Here is a 20,812-nt window from a genome sequence, read left to right as displayed (position 1 = left end):
TTGTCCAATCTAACAGACCCAGGCAAAATGTGGCACTCTAATAGAGAATACAGTTCAAAAGAAGAAGACCTTTTGGTTCCATAAATAAACTACTTCCTATTACATAGCTCTTTTAAGAATAATGAAATTAAATTTTCCCAGAATCAATCATTTTAATGCCTCGATAAGATGCTTTCATGGAAAGAATCATTTGAGACCTTTGCTGAAATCTTAGGAAATTTTGTCATTAGTCACGCAAAATAATCCTGTGCGCACTCATGCGTGTGCATGCGCATGCGCGTGCATGCACACACACACACACACACACACACACACACACACACACACAACTAGGCCAGGCGCAATGGTTCACACCTGTAATCCCAGCACTTTGGGAGGCTGAGGCAGGTGGATCACGAGGTCAGGAGTTTGACACCAGTCTGGCCAATAACAAGGTGAAACTTTCTCTCTATTAAAAATACAAAAATTAACTGGGCGTGGTGGGGGGGCACCTGTCGTCCCAGCTACTCAGGAGGCTGATGCAGAAGAATCACTTGAACCGGGGAGGCAGAGGTCGAAGTGAGCCAAGATCTCGCCACTGCACTCCAGCCTGGGCAACAGAGTGAGACTCCGTCTCAAAACAAACAAACAATCAAACAAAAAGCCTGCCACAGGAACTGCAACATGGAAATATCTATTGTCTACTTATTATCTGTCAGATACATGGATAGTATTTATTTAATCCTCCCAACAAACCTCCAACAGAGGTGTTCTTATTTCCATTTAGAGAAAAAGTAAGAATAAGAAGCTTTTCCAAAATTACAGAACCTTCAAATTGAGGATTCAGCATTGGGAACTACAGTCGTCTGAATCTGAAAGCCATCCTCTTTCCTCTTCACCTTGTAAAGCCACTTCTTGTTTCAACAAGATGTCAAATAAGTAGTCTGATAAAGAATTGACTAATTAAATGCATTACAAGCTACTATCTGAATATTAAATAATACGCAATGCTTCTTCTTGTTAGTTCAAAGATTCTTTACACAAAGGGGAAAATATGAAAACTTTTTGGGATGAAGTGTGTGTTTGGGGTGATAGTGGTTATTTGGAGGGCAGATGATGCAATTGCCTGCTTGTTGCTGACTCAGAAATGTAGAGAAATGGTAACTATAAACAGATGGCCTCAGGGCTCCATTCCTTTTGTGAACTCTATGACCCAGATTCAACAAACCTACGGTCGTGGCACTGAAGTCCTTTTACTACAGTCCTTTTGCCTTGCCATCCTAACAAAATGACTGAAATGTAAAAATGACAGGGTCACTTGTGAACTTTACTAGGAGTCCTGCCTCTGAGCCATTTTGTGCTCTCAGGGTTACGATTCTTACGCTAACAGGTGGTGTCAGAAATCAAAACCTAATCCTCCAGGGGCTGCCTTGGTGTTCAGTTTCACCTTTCACTGAAGGTGTAATCCACGCCATTAGTTTAATATTTCTCTGTGGGAAAGACACCAAGAGACATGATCTTGGAGAATGTCCTGGGATTTTCAATGTCTCTAGAGGAAATTATTTATATTTGACATGGATTTTTCTCTGTAGCATTTACTATACAGAAATTTGGGACACTACAGAATTTCTGCGTGTGTGTTTGTATGTGTGTGTATGTGTGTGTGTCTCTGTGTGTGTCTGTGTATGTGTGTGTGCCTGTGTGTGTGTGTATGTGTATGTGTGTATATGTGTATATGTGTGTGTGTCTGTATGTGTGTGTGCACAGGAACATATTTGTTTTTAACTTAGTGTCTCTTTACAAACCCATTGCAGTGTACTAAAAAAAAAAAAAAATGAAGACTTGTGACTAAAGAATGCAATGCTCCTTAGGCTGAGTTCATGGTGGATGTACTTCTGTCTGCTACTGCATATGGAAGGGCAAGACGTTGGCAAAAATTGCTGTATGAATACATTCTGTAACATAATGGCATAACAAATTGATTTAGACAAGAACAGAATAGCTGAGGATGGAAAGAATGTTCCAAGCCCAGCTATTAATCCAAGTACGGGATAGGGTTGCTACCTTTTGTCTGGGTTTCCCAGGAGGTTTAGTCAAGGGCACCCGTCCATGTGAACCTTAGGTGGTCTCCATAGCAACTGCTTAGGTGGTCAGGGACTGAGTCAGTGGATGGAGCTAAGAGGACCGGGTAGACCTGGGATCCTGGGGCACTTTGTAAATCTCTGTGCTAGCAGGACCACATATCTAGATGACATTTTCTAGTCCATCTCCCCATTCTCACCCACTTGTTTCCTTTATTTCCTTTTTATGTTCCTGGTTAAATAAAACCTATAGGTAGACATCTACACAATGGCCTTTGAACTTTTCGTGTTTAGGGGTGTATTAAAGGCAAGATCCCCATGAGTGCCAATGTTACAGGTTTTTTTTTTTTTTAAGTTACCTGTTCAGACCTGGCCCAGTGGCTCACACATATAACCCTAGCACTTTGGGAGGCCAAAGTGGAAGGATCACTTGAACCCAGGAGTTCAAGGCCAGCCTGGACAATATAATGAGACCCTGTCTCTACAAAAAATTTAAAAATTGCCTGGGCATGGTGTAACAGCTTCTTGGGAGACTGAGGCAGGAGGACCTCTTGAGCCCAGAATGGGAAGGCTGTAATGAGCTGTGAACATGCCACTGTACTCCAGCCTGGGTGACATAGTGAAACCCTGTCTCAAAAATAAATAAATAGCGCTGGGTGTGGTGGCTCACGCCTGTAATCCCAGAACTTTGGGACACTCAGGTAGGTAGATCACTTGAGGTCAGGAGTTTGAGACCAGCCTGGGCAACATGGTGGAACCCCATCTCTACCAAAAATTACAAAAATCAGTCAGGCACAGTGGCACGCGCCTTTTGTCCCAGCTACTCGGAAGGCTGAGGCAGGAGGCTCGCTTGAGCCTGGGAGGTGGAGGTTGCAATGAGATGAGATTGTGCCATTACACTCCAGCCTGGGTGATAGAGCAAGACCCTGTCTCAAAAACAAAAACAAAAACAAAAAAACAATTAAAATTAATAAATAAATGATAAGCTGGGTTCGGTGGCTCATACCTGCAATCCCAGCACTTTGGGAGGCTGGGGCGATTGGATCACAAGGTCAAGAGATCGAGACCATCTTAGCCAACATGATGAAACCCCATCTCTACTAAAAATACAAACATTAGCTGGGTGTGGTGGCACGCGCCTATAGCCTCAGCTACTCGGGAGGCTGAGGGAGGAAAATCACTTGAACCCGGGAAGCGGAGTCCGCAGTGAGCCGAGATCGCACCACTGCACTCCAGCCTGGAGAACAGAGCAAGACACCGTCTCAAAAAATAAAATAAAATAAATAATAAAGTTACTTGTTTGAAGAGAGATGATGATTTTAAGTTGTACCAGTCTTAACTTCCACCAGGTTCCCTCCCTTACTTTTCTCATAGGTGGGGTTAGGAGAAAGCTAATGAAGCATTACCTCAGGTACTCCAGGACCTGACAATATATGCACATGGCATATGGTTCTGTAACAACTGCAATAGTAAGGTATATTAAGTGCAATAGATTAATATGAATGTCTTCCCATTCCCATGTGCCTTCCTGCACAGTGTCCCTTGCATCCGTTAGGTGGCACTGGTGTGGCCACAGACATATTTTGTATTTTTCATCTCAGGGAGACTTGAGTTGGAGCTACGTTTTGTTTGCATTGGGTATGATGTATTTACGTAGTTTATAGTTGCTCTTGTTTATGGATAACTCAGTCTTCCAGGACTGGAATGCCTTTCAGGAATACTGTGTTGTCTTTCTTTTTGTCAGAGTTATATATTCGAAATTTGGGATGGTGTTCCTTAAGAAGAACTTTCAAATCGGGTACGTTTTAGGTTCCAGCAAACCTGGATCTGCCCTTAAATTTCTTTTGTGTCTCTGATATTTACCTTATGTGATATTTTATTTTACATGGATATGGGATACCATATTGGTGAATGTGTGATCGTGCACTTGGAGATTACCTTTATGGCACTTTCTATCATTATTACACATTTTTCATTAGGTCAGGACAAAGTTCTATTCAAGAGTTATGCATGGTTGTATTCTATAATGTCATATCTTCATTTACATATGTAATGGTAACATCAAATTAGCAATATCAATTCTTAAAATTAAGAGCACTCTCAATTTGCCAAAATTTGACTGTAATATTTTTTCAATGTGCTTCATAAATGGATGTGAAGAAGGCTTCAGATAATAAATAATATTTTACAAATGGTTTTAAAGGCTATGTTTTTATCAACTGAAGTAAGTATCATCAATTAAACCAATGCTTTAGAGAATTCATACCTTTACTTTGATTTGTTGGATACATTCACTCCAAATAAGTATTTAAGAAGTTATTCCTGGCCGGGCCGGTGGCTCATGCCTGTAATCCTAGCACTATGGGAGGCCGAGATGGGTGGATTACCTGAGCTCAGGAGTTTGAGACCAGCCTGGGCAACATGGTGAAACCCCATCTCTACCAAAAATACAAAAAATTAGCTGAGCGTGGTGGCAGGTGCTTGTAGTCCCAGCGCTACTCGGGAGGCTGAGGCAGGAGAATCGCTTGAACCCGGGAGGCAGAGGCTGCAGTGAGCCAAGATCATGCCACTGTACTCTAAGCCTGGGTGACAGAGTGAGACTCTATCTTCAAAAAAAAATAATAATAAAAAAGAAGTTATTCCTATTTATTGTGTCTTCATTAAACTCAATTATTTTACACTTTAGGGTAGAGCCAACTTTAACTAAGAAAAGAGACCTCTGCTTGGTCATGTACAGTTTTTTTTGCAGTGGTTTACATTAGGGTCACAGACAAACACTAAGTCATTTAACCTCTGAGCTTTTGTATTTTTCTTTGAAACCAGGGGTCTTTATTTCCCCTGTGTGATATTTGTACCATTAAGCTTTAAATTACTGTTTAAAATGCTAAGACAGATAAATATATAAAATATTTCAAAAAGAAAATGGTGACTAGTTTTATTACAGGTTACAAATTAAATTGAGGATCTCTGTTTCTGGCCAAAGTGGAGTAAAGGCACTTAATTTATGCTCTTACCTGAAACAGCTAAAAACCAATGCCAAAACCCAGACTGAACCAGAACAAACCAGACAAAATATTTGAAACCATGGCTTTCAAGACACCAAATACCAGGAAAGAACAATGATCTCTGGAAGATGGAAAACAAAGTGAACCTTATGATTGCCCCAGCTTACTGCTTTGAGAGAGTTTCTAGGTTGCACTGCAGGAAGGGGAAACTCAGATGGAGCCCGACAAACTTCAGAGTTGAGGAGATGAAACCAACTCTGAAGAGATCAAGGCAGCTGGAGTTCTCAGGACAGAATATGTGAGATGAGAGAGAGCTGTAGCGATCTTCAGAAAGACTTCCTCTGGTATTCAGCTGAATCTGATCAAAGAATGCATGTGAGGAAACTACCCAATGCCAGGAAAAGAATTAATCAAATGGATTAGAAACTTCAAAGGATCAAAACATTTTCATGTAATTTAACTGCTCCTGAGAACAAAACTCAAGAATATTTAAGGGTTACAAAAAATATCCAGTACCCAACAGGGTAAAATTCACAGTATCTGGCATCCAATCACAGATGTCCAGGCATGCAAAAACAAAAAAAACAAAAACAAACCAATAAAAACCCAAAAAAACAAAAAACAAAACAAAACAATAACCCAGGAAAGTATGAACCATAGTAAAGAGACAAAGCAATCAACCAAAATGGAATAAGAACTAACAGAAAGGATAAAATTAGCAGAGCACTACATTGAAAAGTTATTATAATGATATTCCATTTATTCGGAAAATTGAGACATGGAAAATATTAAAAGACTCAAACTTCTAAAGACGAAAACTGTAATAGCTGAGATTGAAAATACACTGGATGGGATTAACAGGAGATTATGTGTTGCAAAATAAAAGTTTAATAAACTTGAAGGCATAGCAACAGAAACTGTTTAAAAAGAAAAACAGAGAAAAAAATTTTAAAAATACAAAGATCATTGTGAGATATGGGATAACTTCATTTGGCCTGATATATGTATAACTGAAATCCCCAAAGGAATAGGGGAAGAAAAATAATTGAAAAAACAATAGCCTACTATTTCCAAATTTAGTAAAAATTATAAACCAACAGATCCCAAGAATCCCAATAAATCTCAAACACAATAAAAATGAAGCAAATCACATCAAGAAACACCATAATTGAATTGCTCAAAATCAGTGATAAAAAATAAATCATGAAAGTAGCAAGACTAAAAAAAAACATTATATACAAGAAACAAAGACAAAAGTACATTTCTCTTTAGAAAAAAATTACAATAAAATAATGTCTTTAAAGTATTGAAAGAAAAAACCCTACAAACCTAGAATTCAATACTCAACAAAATGATTTTTCTAGAAATAAAGCAATATATACATATATCTTTTCATATATATAAAAACCAAAAGAATTCATCAATAGTAGATTATTAATTCATCAATAGTAGATTATTAATCTAACAGTAGATTAATAATAGTAGATTATTATTATTAATAGTAGATTATTAATAATAGATTATTAACCTTCAAGTCAAAAAGAAATGATATTAGATAAAAATGTGCATCTGTACAGAGGGATGCAGAGCAACAGAGATGGTAACAAGTGAGTAAATATAGAAGATTTTTCCTTATTATTTGAATTACTTTAAAAGATAACTGACTATTTAAAAATAAAAACAAGCCAGATGCATTGGCTCGAGCCTGTAATCCCAGCACTTTGGGAGGTTGAGGCCGGCAGATCACTTGAGGCCAGGAGTTCGAGACCAGCCTGGTCAACATGGCAAAACACTGTCTCTACTAAAAATACAAAAATTTGCCAGGGGTGGTTGGGTGTGCCTCTAACCCCAGCTACTTGGGAGACTGAGGCATGAGAATCGCTTGAACCTGGGAGGTAGAGGTTGCAGTGAGCTGTGATGGATCACACCACTGTACTCCAGCCTAGTGACAGAGTGAGACCCTGTCTCAAAAAAATAAATTAAAATAATGTATTGTAGCATTTATAACATATATATAAATACAATATATGACAATAATCACATAAAGGCCAGAAGGGAAGAAATGAAAGTGTACTTCTTTTAGGGTTCTTATATTATACATACAGTTGTATACTATTGCTTGAAGATAGACTATAATAAGTTAAAAATATGCACGATAAATTCTAAAGCAAAGACTAAAATAATAACAAAGAGTTATAGCAATGTGCCAACAAAGGAGATAAATAGGATTCATAAAAAATTTCTCCATCCAAAGAAGACAGATGATGAAGTAAAGTGGAACAAAGAAGAGATGGAAAAAATGTGAAATAAATTGTAGGATAATAGACTTATACCTAACTATATCAATAACCACATTAAATGTAAATGGCCTTAAAAAAGATATTTCTAGATTGGATTTTAAAAAGCATATGCCATCTATAATAAATACACTCTGAATATAAAAACTAAAATAGGTTAAAAGTAAACAGATGAAACACAGTATACCATGCTAACACTAATCAAAAAAGCTGGAGAGGCACCTAGCCTTTCTTTCTTGATTGAAAGAAAGCTAGATGAAGGAGTAACATACTGTCTATATTCTCAAATGAATGACCCAATTGTCTATGCAGAAAATCTAATGGAATTTATAAAAAGATACCAGAAATAAATAATATATAAATGTAGCAAGGCTACAGGATAAAAGGTCAATATGTAAACAGAATTGTACTTTCATATACTAGGAACAAACATTTGGAAGTAAAAATTTAGAAAGGAGCCAGGCACAGTAGCTTGCACTTGTAATTCCAGCTACTTAAGAGGCTGAGGCAGGAGGATTGCTTGAGCCCAGAAGTTTGAGGCTGCAGTGAATTAGGATTGTGGCTCTTCTGCACTCCAGCCTGAGTGATGGAGTGAAACCTCTTGAATTAAAAAAAAAAAAAAAAGGCAAGATCATTTAACAATTACAACAGAAATATGAAGCACTTTTGAAGAAAACTAGAAAACTGACAAAAGATATACAAATACATACACTAAGAACCACAGAATATTTGAGAGAAATTAAAGAAGACTTAAATAAATGGAGAGAGACATATCTGGTTCATGAGCTGAAACACTCAGTATTGTTAAGATATCAGTTCAATTATGTCAATTATGCTTCACTAAAATTTTTAAAAATGCAGTAGAAACTTATGTTGATTCTGTATTGGGCTGTTGTTTGCCTCCTGCTGGATTTCTACTGTTTTTACAATTCAGTTGAATATATCTTCTATTCTGTGGATCCTTTAAGTGATTGATGTATAAACAGAGATACTTATTTGATTTTCATAGGTATTAACATTTTTTTCCTGGAAAGCTAGGTTGTTAGTTCCATGCTACTGTCTTTTTAAAACGAAATTAACTAGAATATGGAAGGTTGTGAGCAAGTTTCAGAAAGTTGAGGAAACTAGCAAAAAACCAATATGTCCCCACTCCCTTCCCCCTTTTTTTTTTTTTTTTTTTGAGACAGAGTCTCACTCTGTCGCCCAGGCTGGAGTGCAGTGGTACAATCTCGGCTCACTGCAACCTCTGCCCACAAAAACCTCTGGCTCCTGGGTTCAAGCAATTCTGCCTCAGCCTCCCAAGCAGCTAGGATTATAGGCATGCAACACCATGCCAGGCTAATTTTTGTATTTTTAGTAGCTATGAGGTTTCATCATGTTGGCCAGGCTGATCTCGAACTCCTGATCTCAGGTGTTCTACCCGCCTCAGACTCCCAAAGTGCTGGGATTACAGGGATTGCAGCCACCACACCCAGCCACCCCTTTTCATAAAAGGACTGAGACACTTATTGTCCACACATGACAATATGACAATGTTCATATGTAGACAATAAGAGAACCAATCAAATTGTGTTATGCACAGAGGGTCTTTAAAGTGAGGAGGGAACTCATTTGGTACAGACAATCTTATATTAGTTTCACTACTTTGTTCATTACCCCCAATAAAGTCATTCCAAAAATGATGGTGTCAGGCGAATATGATCTAAGTAATCAGGCATTTGTAGGCCGTGTCATGAATACTTCTACCATCACAACAATGTTAAATTCCTTCCTCTCTTACTACATTAATCATCACTGTGCTGAGCTTAGGGCTGCCTACCTGTGGACTGTAAAGAACAGAGACTGACTCTGTGATTTAGGCAGGAAACAGGGTATACATGAGAGAACTGTATAACCAGGTTAAATACCTGCATATTGCAATCATACATGATTTCAGCATTTGGAACACTTTAAAAGTATCTTTGATAAGAATGATTTTCATATTGAACTAGTATGTCTATAACATAAACAACCAGACATATTTTTCTTCTCAAAGTCATGTGTAGTTCTTCCACTGCATGTAAAAAAATCTTCCAGTTTTATTCCATAATATTCTAACTATATTCAACTTAACAAAGAACATTTCCTACAACAGGTAGAATCAACTGGTAGAAATAACACCAGTCACTAAGAGGAAGTCTATAAATCTAGGTTTTTTCTAAAAGATTGGATGACCTTGAACAAATTTCATTATCTGTAAAACAAGAAGTGTTTGAATTGGCTGATTTCTAAGATGCCTATCAAATCAAAAATGTCCGATTGGAACTACACTATAGAAAAAGACGGTGGGCCCAGTGGCTCATGCCTGTAATCCCAGCATCTTGGGAGATCGAGGCTGGCAGACCACCTGAGGTCAGGAGTTCGAGACCAGCCTGGTCAACATGGTGAAACACTGTCTCAACTAAAAATACAAAAGAATTAGCCAGGTATGGTGGCAGGTGCCTATAATCCCAGCTACTGGAGAGGCTGGGGCAGGAGAATTCCTTGTACCCAGGAGGCAGAGGTTGCAGTGAGCAGAGATTGTGCCATTGCACTGCAGCCTGGGAAAGAAGAGTGAAACTCCATCTCAAAAAAGAAAGAAAGAGAGAAAGAGAAAGAAAGAGAAAGAAAGAGAGAAAGAAAGAGAAGGAAGGAAGAAAGGGAAGGAAGGAGGGAAGGAAGGAAGGAAGGACGGACGGACTTGGGTCAATTTCTTGTCTGGCATGTATGGTAATTCCTGCCTTATGACAGGCTTTTCACGGGTGCTCAGTGGACTGTCAAATGGCATTGCCAGTCACTTCCTAGTGTTCAAATTGAGGAAATAGAAACTGCTGATTTTTTTTTCTTTTTTGAGCACCAAGGAAATAAAGAAGCCAAACACCAGAGCTGGGCTGTCCATCAGTTCTCCCATTTCAGAGACATTCTGACTGCCAGGACCAGCCACCTACGTCAGTCAGCATGACCACTTGGAATTGACCAATTCCAGCAGGGAGTTTGATTACACCCACAGGGCCTCATGAGGATTTTGGCACCTTTCGATCCAAGATGTAATTGACACTGAACGAATGAAAAATAAGCATCTTCTTCCCCTTCTCTTGTTGTCTTCTCCAGCTTTAATTATAGCTGGAATATTCCAATGGATTTATTAGGTCAAAGGAAGCCCAGCTTTTTTTAATATTAAAAAGATGTGTTTGTGTCTGAATATTCAGACAAATCCTTTACATTGCCCATGGTTTGCAGAAGGATTTTAGTGATAGCTAATCACGGAATCAAATTTATCCCACTGGTGTGTTTCCTTCATTTTAATCACCTCTAAAGTGATACTGTAAACATGTATTCCTGGAACAGTAATGAAAGTAGTTGTCATTACTTGACAGATAAGACACAGAACGACTTTTCTAAGTCTTATTTGTTTGCATTCTATGAAATTAGACAAACCACTGGCAACTCAAATTACTTTAGAGAGTACAAAGTCTTCCCCATCTGCTGACAAATTATGTCCCTATGTCAACAGAGGGGAAACATTGCCCATAACTAGTCCATTTTGTCCCCTGCTGGACTTCAAGCTAATGATTATAGAGAGTTAAAACCAAACTATTTTCTTTCAGTTGTGAGGTATGCATCTTCCATAAATTCTTGTTCCTTATAGATAATGCTCTATTTTTCTTAGTGGATTGGTTGTTTGGGAAACCACCAGTTCAACAATTTTGATGGAATCACCTAAATATTTCAGGCAAGCAGTTGACTGAAGTGGCCAGTGCCGGTGGTTGAATGGTTATTGGCTTAACACTTGTTTTACCTCCTTGTCAGAAAGGAATATGCAGAGAGACACTCTGAAAAGGGATGATCATTGTGATAATGCAGCCAAAACTAACTCTCCACTGGTTTTATAAGTAAAATAAAATGTTTTCCTTACTTGAATAATAAGCCCTTTAATCTTATAGTAGAATTATTCATTGGCCTACAGAATTAAAACTATGAAAGTAATGCTGAATAGAGCTGAGACTGGAATAAGGCCAAGTGAGGCAGTGGGCTTCAATTCAAATTTTAAGTGAGAGCAAAAAGTACTCAGTAATTAAGATAAATAATACTAATAAAATATTTTAAAAAGAAACAGCAAGTCAATTTGAAAAAAAAAAAATTGTGATGAATGAAACATCAAAATTGAGCCAGGTACGGTAGCTCATGCCTGTAATTCCAGTATTTTGGGCGGCCAAAGGGGCAGGATCACTTGACCTCAGGAGTTTGAGACCAGCCTGGGCAACAAATGAAACCTCGTCTCTTTTTTTTTTTTTTTTCAACTATTAAAAACATAAATATTAAAAAAAAAATCACAATGTAAATAAGGACACAATCAGTATTACTCATTTTTTTTTCTTTTGCTCAGGCTCCGTATGTAGAACTCTACACAGCATTATTGCTGCCAGTGTCTTTATTTAAAATTTTGATATTTTGTTCACCATGGATTTTTTGGCATTAATTTGGATTTTTTAAACCATTGCATTTAGATTTTATTTATCTTTACTACTTTGGTTCAGACACCCTCTTAAGTCTTATGCCAGAGGTGTTCTGGTCTTGCCCTGGCTTCCTGCAATCTTGATGCTTAATTTCAAATTCCAAAGTCACACAACCAATACTTGGTGAAGTCTGGATTCAACACCAGTCCTCAGGAGGCCTTCCTTTGAGGGCTATACTACTAATGCTTTCCAAGTGGCTGTGGAATCTAAAAGCTCTGAAGGACGTTGCTTTTTTCCTTTCCAGCCTGGGACCTTCCATAACCTGAGTTGCCGGTAGAGGATGGAAACCCTGTGCTAAGGGGTCTCAGAGTTGGGATTCAACTTTGACAGGGATCCAGGAATGAGTTAAGGGCTTTACATAAGAGATAGGCTTAACATTTCTTTTTTGTTGGATGGAATTCAGTTTTAAAACGACCTCCCTACTCCTTAGAAAAGAAATTAAAAAATGAATAATGCAAAAAGGTATCATCTAAGAGCTAAGTTCACAGAAAAGAACCTACTAGTAGTATCAAAATAACTTCTCTCATGTGGCACATGTGCTTTGCTTACATGACCTCGCCTGTTTATTTATGTGATGCAGTGAAGTTCTGAGACACAGGTGTACATCATAGAACAGAAAGGGGTGCTTTTCTTCTAAGAAGGGACAGAAGGAGGAGATGATTGATATAAGGATAAATGTTTGTTTGCAGAAAAGAAGAGGAATATTAGGCATTTGCAGATGGGTCAAGTACACTTAAAGGAGCTCTTGCTGATTAGCCTAGAACTCAGCAAAGTAGGACCCCAGAATTACTGGTGGAGAGGTGGGGGTGTCAAGGGTGTGGAAGAAGAGGGCAAACATGAGTGAATGATTTTGGAATAGTCTTTGTGATCAGTATGCCCTGTAATCAACAAGATATGGACACAGACAGGAATTCTCTAAAATGCAATAATATATATTGGCAGACAAGTCCAAAATTAAAGTAATATTTTGATCCTTATGCTGCTACCCAGTTCCCTAATTTGTCCTTAATGTGCCTTCTCTTTTGTTTTAACTGTGATAGTATTCACCCCTCAGCCTTAGCTGGTAGTGGTATCAGAGGACGTGTTGGTTCCACCTCTTCTTTTACCTTTCACAGCTAAAAGCACCAAGTCTTGACACTTTTAGTTCTAGAATGAGAGTTGCAAAGCCAAACAGTTCTCAAGAATCAGGCCGGTAAAGCAGGCTGAGTTGTGGGAGGGAGGGGAAGGTCACTGTACAAGGGTAACTCTCTTCTTTCATTTAATGTGTTGTTGCATTTATATGCTTAATAGGTTGTTCATTCCAAATACATTGTAGCAAGATTCACTTTTTAATTTTATTATTATTATTATTATTATTATTTTGAGAGGGAGTCTCACTCTGATGCCCAAGCTGGAGTGCAATGGTGCAATCTTGGCTCACTGCAACTCCGCCTCCCAGGTTCAAACAATTCTCATGTCTCAGCCTCCTGAGTAACTGGGATTTCAGGCATCCACCACCACATCTGGCTATTTTTTGTATGTATAGTAGAGACAAGGTTGCACCATGTTGGCTAGGCTGGTCTCCAACTCCTGACCTCACGTGATCAGTCCACCTCAGCCTCCCGAAGTGCTGGGAATACAGGCATGAGCCACCGCGCCCAGCACAAGATTCACTTTTTAATAAAGCTTACACAGAAGAAGAATCAAGAACATCAGAGCTTGGGTGTTGTGTGCTGTGCTGAAAAAAAAAAAAAGAGGAAAGAACAGAATCTTATCTGTTAAATCACAGAATGCTATCAATGGTAAAACCCAAGAAAGAAAAGATATGTACCCAAAATAAGAAGAAAGATTAATCAACCTGCTATCCATTCTGTGAAAGTAACTTTAAAAATATTCTTTCCAACTTTCTCCTATGGCAAACAACCACATATCTTGTAGAAAATGAATTCTCTGGAGAATACAAGCAGCAAAGAAAATCTGTGAGCTCAATCATGTACACCAGCTGATTCATTGAGATAGCATAACGTCTTAATTAGGAATTTGAATTTATAGATAATTCAATTTAATGTACTAGGGCCAGCAATAGAATTGTCTATGTTTTCTTTGCACCTTGGTTTGCAGCTCCACCTCCTTCCTCTCAAATGTAGCCTCTTACTAATCTTTTTATTTTTTATTTTTATTTTACCAAGGGGATCTTCCTTCCCTCTCTTGGTGAAGCTTCCTGGTTTTGCTTAGAGAGTGTCAGGAAGTTTTTGTGACAGCTGGTCACGTTACTAGCATCACCAGTCCATATTTCCTGTTCAGATTTCAATCAAGCCACAAACCCTTGAGAATCATAGCTTTGGTTTGGTTTGGTTTGGTTTGGCTACAAAACTTTTTTTTAAGAAACCATGAAACCACACAAGGAGTCCATAATCCCAAAAGCTGCCAAACAACCCTGGTTGATCTAGTTAGTACTGTAGCGGAAAATGGGGCAGGGGGCAGTCAGACAACATAATTCTAATTAAAATATTCAGAAAACTAAAACTTTTCAACTTAACTCTTTGTTTGGAGTAAAAACAGCCAAATATTGGGGCCTGATAGACACTATGTCAGAAATTAAAACGATTTACTGTTTAAATTTCAGATACTCCAATTAGAATGAAATTAAACTCAATGAGTTTAAACTCTGAGTCGAGGTTTATGAAGCTCTGCCAGTTCCTTTTGCATTAGTTTACAATATTTTATGTTTAAAACAACTGCATAATTAATACTGCAGAAAGCAGTATATGATAAGAACTTACTTGGGAAGTTTTTTTAATCTTCTTTCCACTGTGTATTTCTTAGTAAAGTGCTACATGTGTTTCTTACCATTATTTAAAAAGCAGATCAATAAGATTCATATTTGTAACGTTTACACAAATTTTCCAAATTATTATTTGTCTCTGCTTCCAGTGGGTGCCAAAATAAGTTTTGGATCTTTATATTTTCTTTTACCAAGTCATGCAAAGCAAGGATCTCTTCTTTAACTGAGCTTTAAAAACATTTCTGGCAGTGTCAAGATCAAAATAAATAGAAGTTCCATTCCTGAAAACTAACATGGGATTGAGTCAACCATAAAAGTGATGTTGTCGCAACTTATTTCAACAAAGAAAAAGTCCTAAAATTAAAAACATGTTTCTTCTGTCATGTGTCATACAAGGAAAAAAATGGAAAAGAAGGAAATCTTAGTGTGTTCCTAATTTAGATTCTTCTTCTTTACTATAAACATACCCTTCTTCAGCAATGACACACACAAATATGTTTTGCCACTCTTGAGAACTGAGGACATGTCTTTTTTCAGTTTGGGTTCTCACCATTTGGACATTTAAAAATGAAGTTTATATATGTATGTAAGAGTGATTGATGATGGGAGATGGGTCTGCTATTTACATGCATGTTTTCTGAACACAGTTTTGGCCTTAACTTGCAAACCTCAACTTGAAAATTATCATGAAATGTATTTCTTTGGGAAATTATTACAGTTTGGGAAGTTAGTCTTAATGTCAAGTTGAAGATGTTTTGATTAATTCACAAATGAGTAAATTGACTAGTTCACAGTATTAGCTATTTTTAAATCAAAACTTAATGGTTACTTACATGTATCGTCTGAATAAAATATTTTATAATTTTAGCCAGTAGGTTTATAGAAATTCACAATGGGTCAGTGAATCTGATACCCTGCCTTATGAGAAGGATTGGGATTGAAAGGAAAATATCTTTTCATTCAGGTAGAGATCCTTGCGCTGTTTGGCATTTTCTAGGTCAGAAGATTCTTTCCCTTTTCCCTTCAGACACTCATTGTCAGATCTTTCTCCTTAAACCTTTAGGGGATGGGAGATGAGTTCCCCAGGCCACATCTGTCAGATTCTACATGGCAGTTACATTCCATACCCATTCTCCCTATCACCACTGTCATGGGGAAGCTTGGAGATTTGTGGAGAAGTCTAGAAGGTTGTGGTGAAGCCATGGAAGGTTGTAACATCAGCTTTGCAGTAGAATCCCCAACTCTCCCCAGGACTGATTAATTCATCTTTAAAATTTGTCATTTCATTTAACAAATATTTGAGGGCAAATATGTACTGGAAGGAGCACAGATCTGGAGTCAGGAGACCAAGAGTGGCACTATGCAAAACACCTCCTCAGTCTTATTCTCTGATTCTTTTTTTTTTTTGAAACGGAGTCTTGCTCTGTCACCCAGGCTGGAGTGCAGTGGTGCAATCTTGGCTCACTGCAACCTCCGACTCCCTGGTTCAAGCAATTCCCCTGCCTCTGCCTCCTGAGTAGCTGGGATTACAGGCACACACCACCGTGCCCAGTTAATGTTTGTATTTTTAGTAGAGATGGGGTTTCACCATGTTGGCCAGGATGGTCTCGATATCGTGACCTCGTGATCCATCCACCTCGGCCTCCCAAAGTGCTGGGATCATAGGTGTGAGCCACCAAGCCCAGCTCTGATTCTCTATATATTACAATGAGATAATAATCATTCCTGGTAGAGGTGAAGATAAAGGGAGAGTTTTAGTGAAGACACTTTGTAAACCATAACAACAGAGCAAGCATTCTTATATTCATGTTCAACACACTGTGATAGGTGGTATGGGAATGCAAAGGTGTTTAGTTCACTTCTCTACTGAATTTGCAGTCTCATAAGGGTGTGAACATCTGCATGAGTGACTATAATGTGAATATCATGGGATTGGATAAAATGCTCAGAGAATGCCAACGGATTCCGTCTGGGGTCATCAGGAAAGGTTCATCACAGAGCATGAAGGCATAGCATTTGGGCTTTGAAGTGTGATGGATTTCAATTGGTAAGGCTCAAACAACAGAGCATTCCTGGGGGAGAGAAGGACATGAGGAGAGGCATTCAGCTTAAAAGATGGAAGACATGCTTGGCAAAAGACATGTAAGTAACTTTGCTCATGATTCTTGCGTGGGGCAGTGTGAGAGAGCAGATATTCAAGTGGAGTGGCTGGTGTCAGCCATACATAGGTGTTTGTCCTCTGCAATATGCACATAAATCTAAAACCAGAACACCTGTAGAAATGTAGAATCCTCTTCTGGATGCTGAAATTGGAGCAACTTTCAAACATGATAAAAAGTGCATGGGTGCAGTGGCTCATGTCTGTAATCCCAGTACTTTGGGAGGTCAAGGCAGGCAGATCGCTTGAGCCCAGGAGGAGTTCAAGACCAGCCTGGGCAACATTAGGTAGACCTCATTTCTATTTAAATAAAAAAGGTAAATACAAATTTTCTAAAGTGCATGTTAATCCTGAAGTATTTCACAGTAGCATGTACACAAAGATGAAACATGAATAACTGCTAGGCTTTTGTTAAATTTCTGTTCTTAACCAGTTTATAATAACAATGGTTTGAATTTTCATAAGCTTTTCTCTTCATACCAATAATCAACTAATATTTTCACTTGCTGACATGCCTCATCAAGGTATAAGTTCTTGTTGAAATAATTGATGACTTGCTTTAACAAAAAGTTTACGGAGACATTTGACTAAACTTGTTAATTACTACTGGTACCTTCTGTGCAACATTTCATCATAACATATCCAATATATTCTTCCTTCCTTCCTGACAGGGTCTCACTCTGTCACCCAGGTTGGAGTGCAGTGGCACAATTATAGCTCACTGTAACCTTGAACTCCTGGGCTCAAGCAATCCTCCTGCCTTAGCCTCTCGAGTAGCTGAGACTATAGACGTGCCACCACGCCTAGCATTATTTTTATTTTTTGAAGAGATGGTGTCTCACTATTTTGCCCAGGCTGATCTTAAACTCCTCACCTCAAGCAGTCCTCCTGCCTTATACTCCCCAGGTGCTGGGACTACAGGCATGCACCACCATGTGCAGCCTAGATATCCAACATATTGCTGATTTAATATGAACATTTGTGGTTAATAAATTGTAATAATGGAGGGTGTAGCCTGTTAGTTAAGAGCATAAACTCTAGAAACAGCCTAAGTTTGTAACCCAGCTGTGCCATTCAAGTGGCTGTGTGATCTTGAGTCATTACTTAGCCTCTCTGTCTCAGTTACCATCTGCAAAAATCAGCTGCTAGTACTCATCTTACACAGGGGTATGAAGGTTAGCAGGGCTGGATATGTGGCAACTCTCAGTAGATTGTAGCTGTTTTTAAGCTCAAATATTTTAGGTTAAAATAACACCTAACTATATATTTAGATGGGGTTTTACAACTTTGTAACAAAATCATTAAAATCAAAATGAGTAACTTTTAGTTAATTTATATGGCTGAGCATGGTGGCTCACACCTGTAATCCCAGCACTTTGGGAAGCCGAGGCAGGTGATTGCGTGAGCTCAGTTCACTAGCAGCCTGGGCAACACTGTGAAACCCTGTCTCTACTAAAATACAAACAAATAGCCAGGCATGCTGGTATGCACCTATAGTCCCAGCTACTCGGGAGGCTGAGACAGGAGAATCACTTGAACCAGGAAAGTGGAGGTTGCAGTGAACCGAGATTGCGCCATTGCACTCCAGCCTGGGCAATAAGAACAAAACTCCNAAAAAAAAAAAAAAGAGAGAGAGAGAAATTTGTTATATATTTTTCTTCTCATTGATCCAATAAGCAATATTTTTTTAAGTACATAGCTTTTAGATTCTAAAAGACAAATAAAATATTGGAAAATTTACTTCTCAGAAAACTAGTTCTGGATTCCAAGGCTGATTTTACTTTTTTCATTTTAGATTTGCCCTACTGAAATCCCTTATATTTTCTTTTTCCTCTTTACCACACCTTCTTATTTTGATGGTAATGACAATCTTCTTTTATGGATTTTAGGATTCTGTTTTGCCTGGGTGAGTCCTAAAAAAATCATTCCTTGTATCTGTCTGCACAATGCCCTGTAATCTATAGTTACATTAAATCATCATTTGAAAGTATGGTTTCTGGAATGTGACACTTTGGAAATAATCCTTAACTGCAGAAAATGTTGCTTATGTGGCATAATATGCATTAATCTCAAGGAGGAAAAAAGGAGGCAAAAAAAAATAGCCCAAGAAAACATCTAAATTACCCAGCCACATAAACATGCAGACGTTATTTAGAAAAAATATAAAGATGTGACGAATAGCTAATGACTAATGAATTTACTTATATAATTAAACTTTGCTACTAGAAACTTTCCATTCATGTAACAGCACCAAGTGAATCTGATGTCAGTGCCTTTTTTCAAGGCAGTGCTGCATTCAGCCAGCCGGACTTGTCTTCTGCCATTTGCCCTGATGACCAAATAGGCTCTCTCTAAATTCTAGTTTCTAAATCACCTTCTTCTCTTCCCTTTCTCCCACCTTCTCCCTTCATCTTGCTCATCTCTATTTTATTCTGTGTTAAATCTATTTCTGAAATTAGCCTCTGCCAGTTGAATCTTTTAGGTTCATGCCTGTAATATCAGCACTTTGGGAGGCTGAGGTGGGTGGATCACCTGAGATCAGAAGTTTGAGACCTGCCTGAACAACATGGTGAAACCCTGTCTCCACTAAAAATACAAAAATTAGCCAGGTGTGGTGGAGGGTGTCTTTAACCCCAGCTACTCTGGAGACTGAGGCAGGAGAATTGCTTGAACCCAGGAGGCGGAGGTTGCAGTGAGCTGAGATCATGCCACTGCACTCCAGCCTGGGCGACAGAGCGAGACTCTGTCCCAAAAATAAAATAAAATAAAATAATAAGAAAGTTTAAAATAAATAAAAAATAAAATAAATTAGCTGGGCATAGTGGTGTGCACCTGTGGTCCTAACCCTAGCTACTTGGGAGGGTGGGGAAGGAGGGTTGCTTGAGCCCAGAACGAGGCTGCAGTGAGCCATGATTTCACCATCACCCTCTAGCTTGGGTGACAGAGTGACACCCTATCTCAAAATAAACAAATAAATAAAAAGCAATGCAGTATACCAACTATTTATATAGCATTTACATTGTATTAGGATCATAAGTATCCTAGAGATGATTTAAAGTATATGGGAGGAAGCTCGTAGGTCACATGAAAATACAACACCACTTTCTATTAGGAGTGTGAGCATCCTCTGATCTTGGTATTCACAGAAGACCTGGAAACGATCCCTGACAGAAGCCAGAGATGACTGTGCTGCCATCCTTTCTGTGCATCCCTTGCCATTTTTATGATTTCCCTTCCATTTTAGGAAAAAAAAAAAAAAAAAAAGGAGTAGTTTACTAGAGAGAGGATGATGTTAAAACAAAGGTCTTGGTTCCAGTCCTGTTGTAAGATGCTTACCTTGAAAATTCAGGCTCCTTATCAACTGGTGAAGAGGGGCCCTTGTATTCACTTGATTTCCTAAGTTTGTAGTGAGATTCAGCTTAGGCAATGTAGGTAAAAGTGCTTTGTGAGCATAAGCCACATGTCAGGGCCAAGGCTAGGGTGAAGGAAGGAAGGTACCTAGGTGGCAGTGTTGAAGGAGGCACCCCTCTCAGGATCTTGCCACGGTAGGGCAGGGTGAGGGCTACCACCTGTGACTGTTATGGCCATCTGCAACTCAGCCGAAACCAAGGGTCAAAATATGGCATTAAGTAAATTAAATACCCTTATTTCTCTGATGGGAGATGTACTTAACACAGACTGCAGTCTTGGGATTACAGAAATAAAGTTCTGACTGGGCGCAGTGGCTCACACCTGTAATCTTAGCACTTTGGGAGGCCAAGGTGGGAGGATCACTTGAGGTCCAGAGTTCGAGGCCAGTCTGGCCAACATAGTGGAACCCTGTCACTACTATAAACAAAAAAATTAGCCAGGTGTGGTGGCGGGCGCCTGTAATCCCAGCTACTCGGGAAGCTGAGGCAGGAGAATCACTTGAACTTGGGAGGCGGAGGTTGCAGTAAGCTGAGGTCATGCCACTGGACTCCAGCCTGGGTGACAGAGCGAGACTCTATCTCA

The 20,812-nt window shown here is 38.8% G+C and overlaps 1 protein-coding gene across 2 annotated transcripts in view; it reads right to left on the bottom strand.

Moving 5' to 3' along the window:
- Positions 1-20,812, bottom strand: part of GREM2 (gremlin 2, DAN family BMP antagonist) — a 131,462-nt gene that overhangs the window by 71,799 nt on the left and 38,851 nt on the right. The window contains exon 2 of one of the 2 annotated variants that reach the window (XM_037739843.1): positions 5,233-5,423. The exons of the other annotated variant lie outside the window; for it this stretch is intronic. The gene's annotated coding sequence lies outside the window, so the exon portion shown is untranslated. The remainder of the gene's footprint in view (positions 1-5,232; positions 5,424-20,812) is intronic. 2 annotated transcript variants of the gene reach the window in all.

Source organism: Cebus imitator, unplaced genomic scaffold, assembly GCF_001604975.1.
Source record: "Cebus imitator isolate Cc_AM_T3 unplaced genomic scaffold, Cebus_imitator-1.0 Scaffold75, whole genome shotgun sequence".
Classification (NCBI taxonomy): Eukaryota; Metazoa; Chordata; class Mammalia; order Primates; family Cebidae; genus Cebus; species Cebus imitator.
The sequence above is the reverse complement of the archived record's forward strand: the minus strand, read 5'-3'. Positions and strand labels throughout refer to the sequence as shown.